Genomic DNA, 8,348 nt, shown 5'->3' on the forward strand with positions numbered 1-8,348 from the left:
CAACTGAATAGGGACCCGAACGTGATTGAAAGGAAAGACATCCGTATGGAGTGGTGTGCTGTGTTGCAGGCGATAGTACCGCCATTCTTGATACAGACTTTAAGTCTGCTTGCTACATGATGGTTAACGGGAGGTCTCGCCTTCATCAAACTCACCTAGCGGACTTTCCATTGTGTGTCACCTGAGTAGTGATTGATACGGATGACGATCGCCTTGTCTGCAGATCGACGATGCTTGTTTGTCATTTGGCGCGGCACGTGTTGGCTTTCCTCACATGCGTGATTCCCGACCGGAAAACTGCACAATCGCTCCTCTTCCCTGATGAGGCGTATTTTCCGAGAGCAAAAACGACTTCTGTGACATGGATAAGCGGCCAGACCGTCCATTGCTTGTTCGGTGTCGGTGAGATGAAAGTCGTAGCTTTTTGGTACTACTTGAACGAACGACACTGAGCCATTGCATGGAATACCTAGCACCAGCAATATTTCTCAAATTTTCTCCGGAGTGCTGTCCATAACCCACCTCGCATCTGGATTACCCATTACAAGAGAAGTTGAAACGCGAACGCTTTTTGCTAGGACTGAACTACCAACAGCGACGTTGTTGCTACAAGAAGGGATGCATCGATAATTCCGCAGAGAGGAGCCGTCCTCACGTCGTAACGAGACGACCTCTTTTGTTTTTCTTCCCGTTTGGTAGCCAGTGAGGACCCATTTTCATTTACCCTCCCCTCTGTATTCTGAGGCATGCAGTAGCACGAGTTTTTAGAACACATTGCTGATGGTACAAAAAAAGTCTTTTCGCCTTTTCCTTGATTCATTTTCGCCCTCTTGAATCCTGTGCCTTCCACCCTTCTTAGTTCTGAGATGGAGAACGGGGCATCGAGGCGTTGCCTCGGGTTGCGACCCCTGCCTACTTTCACCCCGATCACCCTTTTTCCAAAATAAAAAAAAGCTGTCCTGACTAGCAGAAAGTTGTGCGTGCGAATCTCATCAGGTGATAGAATTTTTTTAAAATCTTTATCATACTGACTTTGGTTATTATTTTTATTCCATTAACTTGTTTAAATGTAGTTCTTTTTATCTTTAATCCTATATCTCATCATTTTGATCATCGTTACGACTTTTATTTTCTCTTTTTTTTTTTTCTCCCTCTCATTCGTTTTTCGCTTGGGCTCTGTCTGTGTCGCCCAAGACCTGTAAACGAATGTCAGTGAGGACTGCTCATCGGTTGGTACCATGTCATCTCGTGGTGTACGCAGAGTGAGGGTAGTTTCTGGTAAACAATGAAAGCGAGAAGTTACAGTTCGCTTTTAGGTATGAAACTGATATTATTCTGTTTTGAGTTTGGTGGTAAAGGTTAGCTTTAATCACCGTGAACAAAGCGAGTGTGATTAACAGTGTTGTCACAGGTCGTTGACCACTGTTTTCTCGGATACGTTGCACATCAGGAGGTTGTGGTTTGGTTGGGACATGAGTGCGGATTCAGGGCAACAGAACGTATCGTCAGCCACAGTTCAGTCACTAGTCACTTAAAATCAGTTATGGATGGAGCATCTCACGTTCCCGTCATACATCACGGCAGCCGCTTTCAACACTCCTCGGTGTTACATGTGACACCACTTCAGCACTTGTGAAGAGACGCGCCGTTGCTGTATATCACCTTTAACCGAGTGGTACCCGGTGTGAGAATACTGTAGCGGCAACTGACAGATGTCAACTAATATGTAATTTTAATAGGACTATAGCATGGAGAGCTGTTTCAGAATGAAGACCACAACAAAAACAGACGGAAAATATTGCCCGCAAGTCACTGAATGCATCATAGTTGTAAATAAAACACAAATTGTATTGTATAAACTTCATAAAACTATTGAAAATTAAAAAAACTATGACTCATTTTTTTCAGCTGCTTCACACTTATTTTAGTGTGATGTACATGGTTCAATCATATTTTTGTGGCAACTGGCTATGTTCGATGTCAAAGTGCAATAACCACTCACATGTGGCATTTAGCAGCACGGGCAATGGAAAGTACGTAAAGAGTGTCGGAGGGACTTGGAAAACAGTGTATTCGTTATCGCTATGCGGAGACGCAGCGGTTTATCACACGTGCAAAAGGACATGATCGTTGGCTTCGCGTCAAGATTGGAATTATTCCCCAAACGGTTAAGTTTGTATACTGCCCGCCTGCCGCAGTGGATTAAGTATACATCTACATCTATATCTACATGGATACTCTAAAAATCACATTTAAGTGCCTGCCAGAGTGTTCATCGAATCACCTTCACAATTCTCTATTATTCCAATCTGTCTTGTATAGCGCGCGGAAAGAATGAACACCTATATCTTTCCACACGAGCTCTGATTTCCCTTATTTTATCGTGGTGGTCATTCCTCCCTATGTAGGTCGGCGTCAACAAAATATTTTCGCATTCGGAGGAGAAAGTTGGTGATTGGAATTTGGTGAGAAGATTCCGTCGCAAAGAAAAATGCCTCTCTTTTAATGATGTCCACAATCCTGTAACATTTCTGTGACACTCTCTCCCATATTTCGCGATAATACAAAACGTGCTGCCTTTCTTTGAACTTTTTCGATGTACTCCGTAGTCCTACCTGGTGAGGATCCCTCACCGCGCAGCAGTATTCTAAAAGAGGACGGACAAGCATAGTGTAGTCAGTCTCCTTAATAGGTCTGTTACATTTTCTAAGTGTCCTGCCAATAAAACGCAGTCTTTATTTAGCCTTCCCCACAACGTTTTCTATGTGTTCCTTCCAATTTAAGTTGCTCGTAATTGTAATATCTAGGTATTTAGTTGAATATACGGCTTTTAGATTAGACTGATTTATCGTGTAACCGAAGTTTAACTAGTTCCTTTTAGCACTCATATGGATGGCCTCACAGTTTTCGTTCTTTTAGGGTCAACTGCCACTTTTCGCACCATTCACATATCTTTTCTAAATCGCTTCCGCAGCTTGTTTTGATATTATGATGACTTTATTAGTCGATAAACGACAGCATCATCTGCAAACAACCGAAGACTGCTGCTCAGATTGTCTCCCAAATCGTTTATATAGATAAGGAACAACAAAGGCCCTATAACACTACCTTGGGGAACGCCAGAAATCACTTATGTTTTACCCGATGACTTTCCATCAATTACTACGAACTGTGACCTCTCTGACAGGAAATCACAAATCCAGTCACATAACTGATACGATATTCCATAAGCACGCAATTTCACTACGAGTCGCTTGCAAAATGGTGCATGCAAAATGGTGCTATCCAAAACAGCCGCGGTGCACCGCGGGTCGTATATGGCAGGTGTGCAGATGTGCAGATGTGTACGGGCGAATAGACGCACAACTGTTGAGCAACTGACCGCCCACATGAACCAAGCGGCTGCCAACAGGGTCTCCTCAAAACCGTTCAGCGAACGTTGCTGCACGTGGGTCCCCGCAGCAGGCGCCTGGTCCACGCATCCATCCTGACCGCTGTACATAGGCGACGAAAGTTGGAATCAGCACGCCAGTACCGCAAGTGAGCGTCAACTGATTGGTGAAAGGTGGCCTTCATAGATGAATCAAATTTTATGTCCAGAATGAGATTTTCACTCTGCAGCGGAGTTTGCGCTGATATGAAACTTCCTGGCAGATTAAAACTGTGTGCCGGACTGAGACTCAAACTCGGGACCTTCGCCTTTCGAGGGCAAGTGCTCTGCCACCTCTACCCAAGCACGACTCACGTCCCGTCCTCACAGCCTTACTTCTGCCAGTACCTCGTCTCCTACCTTCCAAACTTTACAGAAGCTCTCCGCAGGAGGTAGGAAGGTAGGAGACGAGGTACTGTCAGAAGTAAGGCGTTGAGGACGGGGCGTGAGTCGTGCTTGGGTAGCTCAGGTGGTAGAGCACTTGCCCGCGAAAGGCAAAGGTCCCGAGCTTGAGTCTCGGTCCGGCACACAGTTATAATCTGTCAGGAAGTTTCAAATTTTATGTCGTTGCCGTGTAAAACGTGAAACGTCTCAAACGAAATACACTGCATGCGGTTTTTCATAGGCAGGATGGCGTCTACCAGCAGGACAATGCGGTGTGTCACACAGCTTGCAGTGCGTGGTTTGACGAGCACCAGGATAAGTTCACCGTACTGTCCTGGCCACCAGACTCCCGGATTTAAACGCAATCGAGAATCTGTGGGACCACCTCGATCGGACTGTTCTCGCCGTGGATCCTCAACCGAGAAACCTAGGGTAGCTGGCGACGCCACGCACTTGGTATGGCTCCACATCCTTGTCGGTACCTTCCAGAATCTCATTGACTCTGGTCTCGCAGTTGTCCATGCTGCAAAAGGTTATTCAGGCTTTTGACAGGTCGTGACACTAATATGCATAAACTGTTGATTGGAAATAAAAGAAAAAGGGCTATAAGTAAGTGTTGAGGACATATTCCTGTCTAAAAATGTGTTTTTAGTATAATTTTAGTTTCCATTTCCTTGGTTTGAGCGAAGCGAACTCATTGATTCTGTTACTGAAGTCAAATTTAGCAACTGTGTCGAATTCCATCGACAAGATAGCTAAATTTGACATCTGCTTCACCCATACTCCACCTTAAGTGTTTTATCTTACTTAATTTCCTTTGCGTTGCGCTGGGAAGGTATTGCAGTCACTGGAATTGTCATAAATACTCTCAGAGCTATTTCGATGTTTGGATGAGCTTGTCGTACTCCTCGACATGACTGGGTATTGTTGTGTCGTCTTCATCATCATCATTCATCGCCATTAAGGTCGGAGGAAGGCAATGGCAAACCGCCTCTGCTAGGACCATGCCTAGTAAGGCGGTGCGGGTCTCCCGCATCGTCCCATACGCTCTGTCGAGGAGCATGGGACTTCATCATCATCTCGTAATCCGTAGTTAGAGAGAAAAAAAATCAAAGTATGCAAATGGTAAGCTGTGTCTTTGCTATTTCTACTGGAATCTGAAAGCCACAATGTCGTTAACTAGTTCAGTCGTATCGATATGTTTGCTATATTAGACACCCAAATCTGCTGTATATTTTTCAAAACTGGATACACAATTCTCATTTAAGACATTTCTAACAGAAAATTAAACGGGTTGGAATAGTACTTACATGCAAGACCTGTTTCCTATTTCACTTATTGTTCTATCAAATAATTTGATGCACTGTTACTTAAACAGTTTCGCTGAAGCCCTCAGTTGGCAGAAATCGGCAAATATCGCCTTCCGTCAAATACAGTACTTGCTTCAGCGCCCCTACAGTACCGTAGCGAAATTGCAGCAAAAATTCCATTATTTAACATAAACGACACTCCTGGAAATTGAAATAAGAACACCGTGAATTCATTGTCCCAGGAAGGGGAAACTTTATTGACACATTCCTGGGGTCAGATACATCACATGATCACACTGACAGAACCACAGGCACATAGACACAGGCAAAAGAGCATGCACAATGTCGGCACTAGTACAGTGTATATCCACCTTTCGCAGCAATGCAGGCTGCTATTCTCCCATGGAGACGATCGTAGAGATGCTGGATGTAGTCCTGTGGAACGGCTTGCCATGCCATTTCCACCTGGCGCCTCAGTTGGACCAGCGTTCGTGCTGGACGTGCAGACCGCGTGAGACGACGCTTCATCCAGTCCCAAACATGCTCAATGGGGGACAGATCCGGAGATCTTGCTGGCCAGGGTAGTTGACTTACACCTTCTAGAGCACGTTGGGTGGCACGGGATACATGCGGACGTGCATTGTCCTGTTGGAACAGCAAGTTCCCTTGCCGGTCTAGGAATGGTAGAACGATGGGTTCGATGAGGGTTTGGATGTACCATGCACTATTCAGTGTCCCCTCGACGATCACCAGTGGTGTACGGCCAGTGTAGGAGATCGCTCCCCACACCATGATGCCGGGTGTTGGCCCTGTGTGCCTCGGTCGTATGCAGTCCTGATTGTGGCGCTCACCTGCACGGCGCCAAACACGCATACGACCATCATTGGCACCAAGGCAGAAGCGACTCTCATCGCTGAAGACGACACGTCTCCATTCGTCCCTCCATTCACGCCTGTCGCGACACCACTGGAGGCGGGCTGCACGATGTTGGGGCGTGAGCGGAAGACGGCCTAACGGTGTGCGGGACCGTAGCCCAGCTTCATGGAGACGGTTGCGAATGGTCCTCGCCGATACCCCAGGAGCAACAGTGTCCCTAATTTGCTGGGAAGTGGCGGTGCGGTCCCCTACGGCACTGCGTAGGATCCTACGGTCTTGGCGTGCATCCGTGCGTCGCTGCGGTCCGGTCCCAGGTCGACGGGCACGTGCGCCTTCCGCCGACCACTGGCGACAGCATCGATGTACTGTGGAGACCTCACGCCCCACGTGTTGAGCAATTCGGCGGTACGTCCACCCGGCCTCCCACATGCCCACTATACGCCCTCGCTCAAAGTCCGTCAACTGCACATACGGTTCACGTCCACGCTGTCACGGCATGCTACCAGTGTTAAAGACTGCGATGGAGCTCCGTATGCCACGGCAAACTGGCTGACACTGACGGCGGCGGTGCACAAATGCTGCGCAGCTAGCGCCATTCGACGGCCAACACCGCGGTACCTGGTGTGTCCGCTGTGCTCTGCGTGTGATCATTGCTTGTACAGCCCTCTCGCAGTGTCCGGAGCAAGTATGGTGGGTCTGACACACCGGTGTCAATGTGTTCTTTTTTCCATTTCCAGGAGTGTAGCTGCGCATTCGGCAGCTGTATCAACCAACTGCACTATCGACACACAACCCAGGGGACGCCTAGTCGGTAGTAGCCATTTCTTTGTGTGCTACTTGGTCAAATTGTCACTATGACACCAGTGTACGTTTACAGTTTCGTGCCGAGGGAAAGGCTTCTTCTCGCAGGGCAGTGCAGGTTAGGAAAGGGCAGGTGAACTCATGTACCGCTTCCGGTTAGTTCTTAAGATTTTTGTGCCAGTTTTTGCTTTCCCTCCCTGCCTGTGCTCTTGGCGGTTCCTGTCTCGCCGTGATTTCAGTACGACACTGAATATTAATATACAATTTTTTAACCACTGCGTACTGGAACTTCGCTTGCTTGTTTCTCTCTTTTTCGTTTACAAAAAACATGGTTGTAATAGCTCTATGCACTATGGGACTTGACATCGGAGGTCATCATTCCCCTAGAACGTAGAACCACTTAAACCTAACTAACCTAAGGACATCACACACATCCATGCCCGAGGCAGGATTCGAACCTTCGACCGTAGCAGCAGCGCGGTTGGTCTGAGCGCACATCGCAAGACATACGTTCAAATTGATCGTTGATTCCTTGACTCAGTTTTTTTATTACACAGAGGACGCAGCCCTCTGACCGAACACGCTGAGCTACTATGTCGGCTTTTTAAATGTGGAACGCTTCACGATTTTGCATGTTATCCTTGCGCAGGGGGCGTTGTAATCTTCTCTTTATCGTTCCAATTTTAGTATACGCACCGCCGAAGCGAGTACGAGAACCTCTCGGCCACAGCGGCCAGCTCCCGTTTACAACTGAGGGGCTGGTACAGGGGAGTTACAAATGAAATTAGAAGTGAGCCACTCAGACGGAAAACTATTTACCGTACGGGTCCCCAAATTAATAGGAATGGTGATCAGACTGTGCGCTGCAAGATTTGCGATGTTAGCAGTGTTAGTGTCATAACCTGCCGCTATGCGCCGGTACTTGTACGGTGACGTAGGATTGTAACATAAACATCAGTGTGCATAACAGTTGCAGGCAGTCAACATGGCTCTGGACAAGATGAGCAGGGCTTTAGTCGTAAAGCTGTCATATCGAAACAATAGCAATAGTGCTTCTGCTATTCGCGAGTATCATCGTGATGTGTTGGCTAATGTGCCAACACCTTGTAGATAGAGGAGGCTGAAATGCACGCTGTCTAACGCAGACGGGTGTGAATTCTGGAACAGGATACTTAATTAATGCTATAAGAAAAGTATGCAGCTCCTTGAATACTTAACTTTAATTCATCCTTGTGGTACATCGCTATTGACGATACAAATGAGTCTATCTCCAGATACGGTTAATTACAATCACTGTAAGGCTAATGGCGCCTTGCTAGGTCGTAGCCATGGACTTAGCTGAAGGCTATTCTAACTATCTGCTCGGCTAATGAGCGATGCTTCGTCAGTGTAGTCGCTAGCAATGTCGTCCGTACAACTGGGGCGAGTGCTAGTCCGTCTTTCTAGACCTGCCATGTGGTGGCGCTAGGTCTGCAAGTACTGACAGTGGCGACACGCGGGTCCGACATGTACTAATGGACCGCGGCCGATTTAAGCTACCACCTAGC

The 8,348-nt window shown here is 47.1% G+C and overlaps 1 non-coding gene across 1 annotated transcript; it reads right to left on the reverse strand.

Moving 5' to 3' along the window:
- Positions 1–7,405: 7,405 nt before the first annotated feature.
- On the reverse strand, positions 7,406–7,512 carry LOC126186573 (U6 spliceosomal RNA). The gene has a single exon (XR_007537644.1). It is a non-coding gene; the product is annotated as a U6 spliceosomal RNA (small nuclear RNA).
- Positions 7,513–8,348: the final 836 nt, after the last annotated feature.

This window comes from Schistocerca cancellata, chromosome 4 (genome assembly GCF_023864275.1).
Source record: "Schistocerca cancellata isolate TAMUIC-IGC-003103 chromosome 4, iqSchCanc2.1, whole genome shotgun sequence".
Classification (NCBI taxonomy): Eukaryota; Metazoa; Arthropoda; class Insecta; order Orthoptera; family Acrididae; genus Schistocerca; species Schistocerca cancellata.